The following is a 13,392-nucleotide window of genomic DNA, read 5'->3' on the forward strand; positions in this document are numbered from 1 at the left end:
ATAGTAACAGTTCGGACGGGAATAATTACAAAAATACAGTAAATGATCTTTTGCCCAAATACGTTAAAGTTTTGTTGATTAATACATATCATAATATACATTGTACTGACCTTTTTATAGCCTTTCCCTTTTAGAATTAGAAATTCATACAAACCTCGAGTCGCACCGGATGAACCTTCTGATATACTTGTTCATGGCCAAATGGACAACAGTGAATGTATGTAGCTTTATTTATACATAGTACAGCTAATAATATATAATCATGTGTATTATTATTGGCAGCTTTTTTCGTGCTATATGTCTTAAGAATTAAAGATTAAATTTATTGACCAATTTATTTTAAGGTCGATTGACAGTTGTCGCGAATCTATTGTATGATGAATTAGAAATTGATCAATTCAAGCAAGTGCTATCTGATAATAAATTACAAGGAGGTTGTAAATTTGGTGGTGATCACTTTTATATTAAACCGACAATTTATAATGTAAGTATCGATATATTTTTTAAATGATTGTTATGTTTTGCACTGAGCTTTCATATGAATTAAACAACAATATTGTTCCAATTATATTGAAATTAGTAGTCACATTAGTGATTAATAATAGTAAATTATTCACAACACATGTATAAACATCATCGAATATCGAAGTGAGAAATAGTTACAATTACCTCTTGAAAAACATTTTTCTTATATATAATGTTAAGTAAACTTTATTTAATTTAATTTCAGGATTCTTTTATCAAGGATACCACAAATGCTACAAGTAATGGCGATGTGACAATTGAATATTCGAGTGTTGAACATGCCACTCGAATTGTTTTTAGTCATTTTACTTCTGATAGAGTAGACAAAGGAATCGAGTGCTATTTCACAAATATCCCTGACGTTATCCCAAATTTCCACTTGACAACTGTGCACGCATTTTATGATATAGATGTATTAGGTGATTTATTAACTTTACTTTATTCAAAATTATAAACAGAATGTGTTGCGTTTATATAATAGTAATAATATTTTAGAGTCATACTGCATATTGTATATATCGTAGCATTTTTGTTCATATGTATCTTCTTATCGTCTAGATTTCTGCAAAAATTATCTTTGAATTGCCTTCGCATTTCTATGACCCGTTTGTGTATTCAAAATAGTTCGTCAAAATACGTGCTTAGAGTTTGTTGACAATGGGACTATGTGTTGGTATTGTACAAATCACAATAAATACTCATGTTACATTTATTTTCTGCATATTTTGCTATTCTGTTATGTCTTATTGTAGGTTGCCCTGAAGGGAAATTTGGCGGTAATTGTCAATATGAGTGTTATTGTCAGAACGGAGCAACATGCCATATCTTCAACGGTGCATGCAAATGTGCCACTGGATGGAAAGGAATAGCCTGTGATATAGGTAGTTATATACAAATAAAGATTATATATTTTTAAAGTAATACTGTCGAATATATTGTTTTAACAGGCATGTGTCTTTATTGTAGTTACACCTAGTGTAGTGTTCACTGCACCTACATTTTACTCTTTTGTCGGCCGAGACTTATCATTCGTCTGCGATTTCAACCACCTCAACGCCTCTGATATTTATGAAAGAAGCTTGCATCACAATGGCAATATTCTAGCAAAGAATACAGTGAATTTCATTAATGATACACGAATGCACATCTGGAATGAATGGGACAGGTGAGATTGAAAAGAACGAAATTGTCCTGTATATCTATTATCATTGTACCACTCTTGGTCATGTGACCCATTATTCTGGCCGTTGGTTTAATACTGTAAACCATTAGTCATTAAGTAGATTGTAAGTTGATTGTAAAACGTATTCATAAAATGCAGATAGTAATATCTACAGATAACTGATAGTTAAAGTACGCACACGTGAATACAATCCGTAGATATCAAACCACATAGACCCAGAAGATCGTTAGTGTGTGTCGTCAAACGACGTATCCTGTCTTAAGATACGCTAATTATGCGGGTGATACTTTATGTTTTTCTCTGTGTTTCATTTAAGAAAATTTGAATGAAAATGAACATGTATTATCTTAGCTTTGCCATTCGTTTACTGGGCCAATCTGACAAATTTCTGCCTCACATCCCGAAAACACTTTATGAACGGTTGGTACGTCATTACATCGGTTGTCATTATCACTGTCATATGATACAATCTTATGTTGTGCATGCTTTTATATGGTAGATTACCTAATAAAAATGCTCATGGCCAATGAATGTACTATCCCTGCGATTGGGAAATTAAAACAGCTTTTTATGATCTTCATTAATATTGAATTTTGTGTAGTGTACCAACTTTCGCTGATTCCTTTTATTGTTTGCTCCAATTCGCTGCAGATTTGGAGTGGAATTTTACTCTGTAGCTGACCAACATGCTGGAACATATGAATGTAATGTAGTTGACATATATGGTGACGTGTACAAAGATTACACGAGTCTGATAGTGACAGGTAAGACATTTTTCAGTTTCGGGCTGAATAGAGGTCTTCTAGTGCCTGATATAAGATTCATACTAACCATGATGCGCATCACGGACTACACATTTTATTTTTAGGATGCGAAAATAATCGTTGGGGTGCAATGTGTGATAAAACTTGTAATTGTGAAAATGGTGGTAACTGTAGTCGTAAAGATGGATGTATTTGTAGCCAGGGATGGAATGGAACATACTGCACAGAAGGTCAGTCTGGGTAAGGTTGGTGAAATGTTTGATTCGCTGAAAGCAATCAAAGTTTAATACAACATCTAGTCAACGATTTTATTGTCATAGAGCAAATTTTAGATTGGTTTTGTGTTCTGCACGAAATAAACTCAATAACTTACCTAATCACAGGGTCATGCACTATCTAACCCCTTTATTTGTTGTCATTATGCAGATGTAGGAGCACCGGAATTCGTGTTTTGTCCGCACAACATCACGGCATTATTAGATGAAGGGTCATCGTCCACTGCAGTCACGTGGCCAAAAGTTGAAGTCAATGACAATTCGGGACTGTTGAATCTGACATCAAACCATCAAGCAGGAGATACATTTATCATAGGAATACACAACATATTGTACACAGCAGTAGATAATCATGGAAATACGGCCATATGTAGATTCAGTGTAAATCTGCGGGCTGCCAATATTGGAACAACTGTGAAAACTGTCGTTATTGTGACTTCACTCGTACCGGTAGTCTTGTTTAGTTTCGGTGCTGTTGTGTGTCTCCGATACAGAAAGAATAAACTAATGTATCCAGCGCTATTTGGTAGATCTGAGGATGATGGTGAGTACATATGATGAGGTTACTACGAGGATACTGAAAAGTATGCACGAAGACAGTACAGCGAGAGTATCGACCGACGCGTACTGTATGTGCTGTGTAATGGGAGGGCCGAAATCCAAAAAGTTTAGAACAAAATCAGCGAACTTCTTTGTGCGGAGTCCGGTCAAACTCTGTTGGCAGCCATGTTCGGTTTTATTATTGAAAGACGCTTACGCGCGTAATCATTTCATATTTGGAATTCCTAATATCGTACAATGAAAATACCCCGTAGAATAACGCAAAATGACGTCACGCTTTAACTTATGACGTTACGGTGACAGGTGTATAATAACGTGTCCTATTTTGATTAACAGTGTATTATTTAATGTCCACCGTTAAACGTCATCATTAGTATGTTTGTTTTACAGATGATAAGGAATGGGATGCATTTGTAGCTGTTAGAGGGGGTACGGAAGATGAAACATTTGTATATAAAGAATTATTGCACGAATTAGAGGAAAATAATGATTATAAAGTAAATATTCATCATAGAGATTTCATTCCTGGAATACGTAAGTAAATTGCCGACTTTGCCTAATGATAATCATTCAAATACACATTAATAAATATTGTCACGCTTCCCGCATATGTGACCTAGATTTTATTTTAAAAAGGTATTTACATCACAATAATTCGAGTGTACTTACCTTGATACTTATTTGCATATTTCAGCTATCGTTGAAAATATACTTTACGCGATTAAGAATAGTCAACGGACTATATTGATATTATCTCCAGAGTTTGTCAGAAGTGAATGGTGCAATTATGAAGTTGATCAAGCTAAATTTGAAATGTTTGGATTACGTCATAAACTGATTCCTATAATGTTCGAAGACGTGACATACATGGGTGACGAAATGTCTGCTACGTTGAAATCCATTTTGGACTCCATAAACTATCTTACGTGGCCAAGAAATGGGTCTGAAAAAGAGCAAAAGGAGTTTTGGAAAAAAATAATTAGCGCAATGCCACGAAAACATAAAGAACAAGATTTACAACAACGACACGGCTTTATATCAGGAATAGTAAATCGCATATGTCATCGTAAACTTTATCTCAGGCTTCCTAATGACAATGAGTGTGAGGAAATAGACCTAGAAAATATTTGACGTAGACATCTTTTATATAAGAATGAAAGATTATTTCCTATTCGTTTAAATAGTTGCATTTTGCATTCCCAAAATAAACTTTTAAATGGCAAAAAGTAAGCATCATCTTACCATTTTGGTTATAAAGGGGTGTTTTGATAAAATTGGGGTCAACATTTTAGCTAGCTTTCCACAATGTGATTGCGGGAACTCAACAAACCACCTTTCAAAAGTGAAATTCTGTGACCAGCTGATTGGTGGGATAGATAAAATAGCAGCCCTACTTTCAGTATATCGTTATAAGAAGTTTAATTTCAGAGTGGAGCCAGTAATTGATGTAAATTTATTGTCATATAGAGGGTTTCCACGAGTTAAATATATCCTATATTTTATGTATTTATGTGTTATTCACGTTTGGGGGTAGCTGTGGGTCCATAGCTCTTCTTGTGTCAGTCTTTTTTGACTGAGACGGTATTTTGTCATTCGTGATACATTTGGTTATTATTTTGGGAATTGAAATTGTAGACACGGAAAAGATTTTTTCCATAGGCTTATGTAACACAAACGTGCGACGCCAAATGGCTTCGCAAGTGAAAACCGACAAAAGAACATCATTTCTTCATACCACGCAATCGGAACTATTATCCATCGACAGCATTAAACACTTACGCAAAAATAGCGACAAAAATTAGTTGTTAGAAGTTGTTTTCCCGATTTGGTCGCTAAATCGTACTTTTCTTGAGATCGAAAATGACTTGGTTAAATGACGTCACTATAATAGAGCTTCCCTTGGAAGGTAGTGCAGCTAAAACGAGAAGAAATTGTCTGCTGTAACTATCAGTAGTTTGGTATGAACCTCTATGTATTTTCTGTTGTTGTCTATTTTTCCTACGTCCTGCGTGCATGGAAAGACACTTATTTGTACATTTCTCTGTGGGCAGTACAGCACGCATTTGAAGTAGAAGATGTTTGCTTTACTTGAGTATCTATCTGGACATCGTCCGAATCGCACGGTTTGTTGGTTCCAGCTCATTGTCGACTCCACCAACCAGTGCGGTATCAGCATGGATAAACGCATATATTATGTTAAACCAATGACAAAGTTTGATTGGAAGCGTCTGTTGGAAAGGCCCCAATCAGACGCTGTGTAACATCGTGCGATAAACTTAAGAACAAAATGTCGGAAATGGTGACATGTAGCACGTTTATTTCAAAATTCTTCTAATAACCGTGCGTGTAGAGTGTGTTTAGGTTGTTCGCTAAACCCCAAAAAACAGCTCTGCATTTTATCACCCAGTTTCCAGGATTTGTTATGCCAACGTTGCTGGCTGTTTGTGGCATACTTCGTCAGCAAAGTGACAAATATTAATTTCGACTATATTTTAACAAAGTTATGAAACTCTCAACTCTGAAAATCTGCTTGACCTGTTCTGCTTGTGTCGCCCTTTAAATAAAACGCTCTACTATATTTTGATACAAGATAGCTGAATGGCTGTTCATTTTTGTGGCATCACCCCCCCCCATTTTTGTTTGTTAAGGGAGCCTATTAAATACACACTATAGTGTTTAAATCTGCTTAGGGTTAGTTTGGAGTAGTGACCCGAAACAAATATCCTTGCATGGCATATTGTCCTTATTCGACCTGAACATGGCTACCACCGGAGTTACGTGCGGTCCGGGGCACTTTTTACTGGGTCAAAGAACATTAAATTAGCCGTTTTTGTCGAGGTTTCGCCTTGGTGAGAGTTTAATAAACTTATTATCGATTAGCGATAGTTTCGAAGACGTGGTGAGAGAAAATTTTGTTTTGTCGACTTTTATTTGCGATAGACTTGGCGTCGCATGTTCAAATAAGTAATTTAAATAATATGCATAATCCATTGTTGGCATTCTGTAAGCATTAATTAGACCCCTTAGAAATATGACGTTCATATTTTCGAATATTATGGGATGTGTTATTTTATTACATTAGATTGTGAAACTGCACTTGTCATAGAAACCATGTAATAAGCAGACATTGCATAAACTCTACATAAATTCTTGTGTTATCTCCAGTGATGTACGTTTATATTGGTAGTATCTGATTTGTTAAGCCAATGGGGTAAATTAAAATAACGATATGTCCTATTGTTGTTATAGCTGAAGACTAGATGGCAGAATAACTTTTTCATTTACTATGACACAATTCGGTGTTTCGCAATGCCAAAGTACTCTGTTCCACTCATATCTCATGGACAATTATCAGAAACTTAGTATATAAGTTTTATAATAATATAATAATATTGATTCACAATTAGTATATAGGTTTTATAATAATAATATAATAATATTGATTCACAATTAGGATATAGGTTTTATAATAATATAATAATATTGATTCCCAATTAGGATATAGGTTTTAGAAATTGTGTTTTTTTATGTATTATGTACTCCCTGTTCTCGTTCCAACAAACTCATCGTTTTTCAGCTACTAACACCTCAATTGCATGGTGGGCTTTGCTGATCGGTGCGTTTTTTTATCTTGAAAAACTGTGTGACCTGTTCTGCTTGTGTCGCCCTTTAAATAAATTGTGTTTTTTTATGTATTTTGCAAGTGCAGAAATACTATTTAATATGAAAGTGAAAGTGAATATTAAATTTCGATTAGCTGCATTGCACATTTTTAATTTACAGTCTTTTGAAAGGATATTTTTAATATATATTATTCAATTATCTTGTAGAAACTGGCATTTATGCCATTTTTTTAGTTTTAGAAATAAAAAATATTTTGAAACAAATGATTTTCTTAAGTCTTCAAAACAGCTGTATACTATTTTACACTCAGCACTAGTTTCTTTTTTTCGTACAGTGTTTTTTTCACTGAAGTCTTAAGAAGAAAGAAAGATTTTTTTCTGAATCCGAATTGTACTTCATTAATTTCTTTTTATCTAAGTGGTTTGTCAATCTCAGATGCCCGTGAATAAAAATATCATTAGTATTATTATTTTTATAGAATTTGCAAAAATGATCTAGTCACGTCGATATTTATAGTTGAGTCAAAATTAAGACTGTTTTGTTGATAACTTAGCTCTTTTAGTAATGACCAGTACTCATTCTGATCTGTTTTATCACAAATTTCAAGTTTGTTTATTATTTCATTTTCAGAAACCTTATTATTGTATTTTATTAATCTAGTATATTTGTTTTAATGATATGTTTTATAAATGGGTTGTTTGGTTGCTATGCTGTTTGTTTTGAAATTGACAAAAGTTACTATATTAGAATATAACATGGTTTGTCAAACAACGGTTAACTAAAAAGGTTTTAATTTTTTATTATTTTTTATTCTTGGTGTAATTTTTTTAGACAACTGTCAGCGGATTTAATAACAATTTCTTTACATTTGACTAGTACTATTGCTTCATCATTCATGTAAATTAGAGCCCAATAATTGCTGAAAGGAATGCGTCAGTTTCTAACATCTCTGCATAATGGTCATAATGACGGCCAAGAGAATTTATAATATTTTCTGGATTCTAACATTTTGGTTTTTGGCGTAATTTCAATTGATGAATTGGTGGCAGAAAAACACAATTTAAAGTTAAGCTGTAGTTTTTTTTATGTCTGTGATGGCAATACCGCCCTTTCGAAAATAAGATTTTGAAGTTAACAACGAATTCGAGGCTTTCATTTCATTGATGCGCTAGAGGATACTTTCACGGGTACAATGATAATATATCAAAGGCAAAAGAAATCAACAATATATCCAGTTAATTATTTTCCCACGCTTCGTCAACATGGTGATCTCATGGGTGACCTGCTATGTACACTATAGAACAGTAACATTTTACACTGTCTGTTACAAAAATTAGTTGACTTGTCTGTCTGGAAAAATAAGAGAGGGATTAAGGTTGGGGACGACTGAGTTTATTTTCAGGAACGTATTAAAGGCGGTGTGTGGAAATGTTGGATCGTGCAATGTTATAGTCCCGTAATTTTGTTCATAGACAGCTTCATTTACAATGCGATTCATTTATTAGAGGGTGTGTCACATTATAATCTAGTATCGGTAATTAGTTACCTGCAGTGTATACCACTTCAGATGCTATTGTTTTAAACAAAGAGTTAGTTAGGGCTTAGGTTGAGGACAGGTTGCCCAGCTGTACTGTTAGTATGCAAATTTCTTTGTTTCTGTTTCCTCGTGGTGAGCACTGAAAGCAAATTCAAGTTAGTCTCACCCAGAACACAGTCCGGGAAGGTTGTTCGTAGGCAACCACTTGCTGGGGTCTTGTGATGAGCCAAGTTCTGCTTTTTGTGTGGGGCGCTAGGGAGGTGGCTATATCTCTAGTATAAGCCTGGGCCAGCTTTGGAGCCTATGTGTTCAGATTTTCTGGCATGAACTGTACAAAAAGGACAGTAGCTTTAACTAGCTATTGTGGGTATTTAGGGCCAGCACGTCAGAGGTGTCTTGTCGTGTACGTACAACTCAATTGCTGTGCACCTGGGCTTCGTCACAAAAGAGACTGAATGCAAACTCATTTGCCATCTTGACTTTATCAAGCAGTTAGTGTTACATTACCGGAAGATACGTGTTGTCTCACTTGGAACTGCGTGCCACGTTACCGGAGGATACGTGTTGTCTCACTTGGAACTGCGTGCTACGTTACCAGTGGATACGTGCTGTCTCACTCGGAATTGCGTTCTACATTACCGGAAGATCAGTGTTGTATCGCTTGTAATAACCTACTATATAACTGGGAATTACGTTACGTTATTGGAAGCTTTGTAATGTATTTTTCAAAGCTACACGTTGCATTATATGAATTTTGTGTACTGTACATGAATATGTAATTTAAGGCAACCATATTGTACATTCGAGTAATTGTCTATTCAAAGGCCAAGTAAAATCTGAAATCATTCTTTCTGTAATTTTCTCGTACATTGTGCGCTAGCAGTTTAATGTTTCATTAATGGGCAGAAAATCCTAGATTTGTAAACAGATTGTATTTAATCCCTTTTCGACCTTGATCAATTAAAGTTATTCGTTCAATGTTATCTAACTCTTACGTGGTCTTGCGGTTTGATGGATGGATCGAACACTAGGCAACACTCAAAATTGTTGGCATCTCGTATGCATGACAGGGTGTATACCACGACAATTACAAAATCGTCGCACGCTTCATTCAGAAATTCCACGATGCTCGGATATTGAGCAACCAACCAGCATTTGATCCGGGGAATTTAATGCAAATCATATTATGAAGACGTGCCATCCTTTGAGGACGTATTTTTTAGCTGTGTTTTTTCTGGAATGGAGTATAGATTTGCTTGCTTTTAGGTCCAATATCAGGTTTGCCTGTCTAGAATGGGGCCGTGCTGGGATGTGCTTTTTTAATTACCATATATTTACCAGAGTTTTAGTACTTTTATTGAGTCCTGGTGGTGAGTGGATTCAACCTATAACTGAATAAATTAAGTGGAAATTTGGTCTCCGATGGGATATACAAAATCACTATTTGGTCTATAATGAGGTATGGTTTTTGAGATGAAAATTGTCTGGGATGGGGTATGGGCTTTTACTTCCCGGCCCACCCCAACTAAACTGAAAGGCCATTGATCCCCAACCCCACCGGGATTCGATCTTGTCGCGAGAAGTCCCCTATTAGACAAGAACACTGATATACTCAATGTCAACAATTTATTCGGTCTCCATTTCAATTAGCAAAGCCACGTACACGAATCGGTTAGCGTGGCTTTAATTCTATGATGATGATGCAACTGATCAGTAGACTTGTTATGATCTGCATTATAGTTAACTAACAGTGATCTGACAAACAACTAATATTGTAAACTTTGAAATATTGAATTTTGTTCATAAAGATTCTTTGTTGTTATACATTAGTCTACTGTGCTAAATCTTGCTGGGTGATAATATGTATTATTGCAAATTAAATCACAAATCATTAATTGTTCTGCCATTTCAAATGATCAAGTTAGAGGATACATAGCTATTAAAATCGAGACAAAATACTAATTAAATCATGAGTAAATCCACATTAAATTTAAATATATAGTTATATAAGATGAGCAGTAGTGGTTGGACAGCAATAGCTAGTTACCATTCTTGTGTAGCTAGTCTAGTCTGCCCCCGAAGATACTGATTCAGCTGAGTAGTCATTTTGATGGGCGTTTTGTTAAAAAATAAAATTATGTTTATACAATCTAATAGAAATGGCAATAAGTTTCAGATGGTAGTTGTTTTTTCACCACGGGAGGAGGTATTATTGTTGTACAGATCATGTAGATAATAAAACATGCTAGCTGAAACTTGTGTTGGTCATAAACTTCAAGAAAATGGAGATTTAAAGCAAGGTTTGCTGTGAATAAGTCTGTCTTTAAACATTATTATGCGTATCAGTTTCTTTTGTTGTTGGATCAAGAGAAGAGCGGTAAATACTACCCCGTTCTTATAAACCATATGATAATGCATTGAGTAATTTTCAAATAATTATCATTATTTTTTCAAGCAATGCGATATTTGAATCAATAAATTCATGAACTTGAGTTTAATCAGTTATCCCGCACATAAAGAAATGAATGGAGGCCGCTGCAAATATCAATGTAGTACATAACTGCCGACGCTGGCTCTATCAATTACACTTTCCACAGGACGAAGTAGCAATATCATCATACCTGTTTGTTTAGGATAACTTAGGGTCCCTTCTTTCCTCAGAAAATAAAAAAAAATTCGGTTCAAGTTGTTATTGCTTCTTCAACGAGTATGCCATCTGTTCACACACTCCCGGCATAAGCACACATTGTACGACATAGATATTGCGCATACAATATTTTTGAGTTGATTGTGGTTTTCTTATATATTGCAGCGTTATCAGCACCAGTGGAAATTGTCGCCACAGTGTGTACATAGATACAGTGTAATCAAATATTACAATATGATTTTGAATAAAACAAGATACTATGGAAATTATTTTGGAGGGGAGCGAGAGCAATAATATGACACGCAGCGCCTGACACTTGTTATTACAATCTGTACATTCAATAATGTTACCGAACACTTACTCTCGAAATTCACTCCCACGCAATTTGTTCGCTGGTATCCGGCGTTCAGATGAGCTATCAAACGTTTACTATCAAAATCAACCCTCCCTCCCTCCCCACACAATGTGTTCGTTCATTCTTGGCGTTCTGTTGTGCTGTCGAACGTTTACTATCGAAATCCACCCCGCCCCTAGGCAATTGGAATTTGAAATTGTTCACACCAGAGCGAGAACATTCCTAAGGTAACGGCGGAACAAGAGACAATTATACAGGTATATACAAAAAGCAACATGGCAATTACCTTATGTGGTATATGTAATACGTTCAATCAAATATGCTAATATAGTCAAGTATAGGTATTAGTCCATATGTCATCCAATACACTCATTTACAAGCAACTCTTCATAATTTAATTACAGATTCAATTACAAGAAACACTCCATATGTTAGACTTAATTCATTACAAGTAGCAAATTTATATGTTTAATGTATAACTCCATATAATAACCAATACATGAGATTTGAGGAGACTATCCATGTGAAAATCAATATATTCGAATACATTATATCATTTCCAATATGGTAATTAACAGATGTATTTGAAGGCAACCTTATCTATACATTATTGTTTCTGTTCCTGGTTCTCTAAATCTGTCTATCAAAAGTTTGATTGAATTACATATTACCTATATGATAAACAATTCAATTACATCAAGCTCTCAATATGCAACCCCTTAAATATAATTATTTTGTCAAACACGACTTTTAATTACAGCATTAGTCCTATATATTAATCAATAAATCAATAACAAAATAACAGGTAAATATCGGATCTGTGATCAACACATTTAATTCCCGGCAACTCTCCATATGACAATTAGTACATTGAATTACATATGACCGTTCATGTGTTAGCTAATAAAGTCGATTGTATGCAACTAATTTTTTGATTGTTTAAAGAATAATCATTGCATTCAGATTGTGCAATGTACAATATTAATGACGTAATGACACTCGCGTTTAATTAATGTGATATAAGTCATTTGCAACCACATCAAAACAACATAAAAAGTGCAAATATCTAAATAGATAAAGTTAAATATAAAATACATTATTATTATTATTATTATTCATTATTACAAAACGTTCTTCTGAATATTTTTCTGACTAATGATATACACATATAATGTTGGGGTCATCATGTTGTGTAAGCACTAAGTGTGTAACATCATTTCTAGCTCTGTTTCATCGACGTTATCGTCATGATCGCCAAGCCTTCAACCTATGCAATTTGCTATACTCGCTATTAAGCCGACTCAACACATTATTGTAACATACTCCGCGTTCACAACTGGCAGCAATAAAAATTTGAACAAAACGTTTTAAATAAAATACATTTCACACGATAGCTGCATTTGGCGAATCTGCGCAACAGGCTATTAGCTCCCATGCAGAACGACAGTCTATGGTTGTCATTTAAATCTATAGTCATTATGTGACCGAGGTAAGTAAAGTTCTTAAAAAATGACCATATATATTAATTACAGGTAAAGTGTCAAGTTTAAGACGTCCTGAAAAGTGCATACATTTTGTTTTGGTGAAATTATATTCAATACCATGATGAAACGCATAGATTTAACAAACATGTACAAGTTTTCTCAAACCCTTGATAGAGGGCGCGATCACATAAATACATCTGCTAACTAAGATTATTATTTAATGTTCTGCCAACTAGGCACCCACACATGGTATTATTGAGTTTGATATTCAAGTTGTCCACATACACCCTCTTATCTCACCCAATTAGATACAGAAAATAGTCGCGGGACAAAATTCACCCATCTAATAGAGTAGCATTGCGAGGAATACCAGTTCATAAGAAATCGAACGATGTATGGTGGAACCCCACGGTCTAGTAGTTTGCTAAACAGTGTCC

Source organism: Saccoglossus kowalevskii, chromosome 22 (genome assembly GCF_978046115.1).
Source record: "Saccoglossus kowalevskii chromosome 22, keSacKowa6.1, whole genome shotgun sequence".
Classification (NCBI taxonomy): Eukaryota; Metazoa; Hemichordata; class Enteropneusta; family Harrimaniidae; genus Saccoglossus; species Saccoglossus kowalevskii.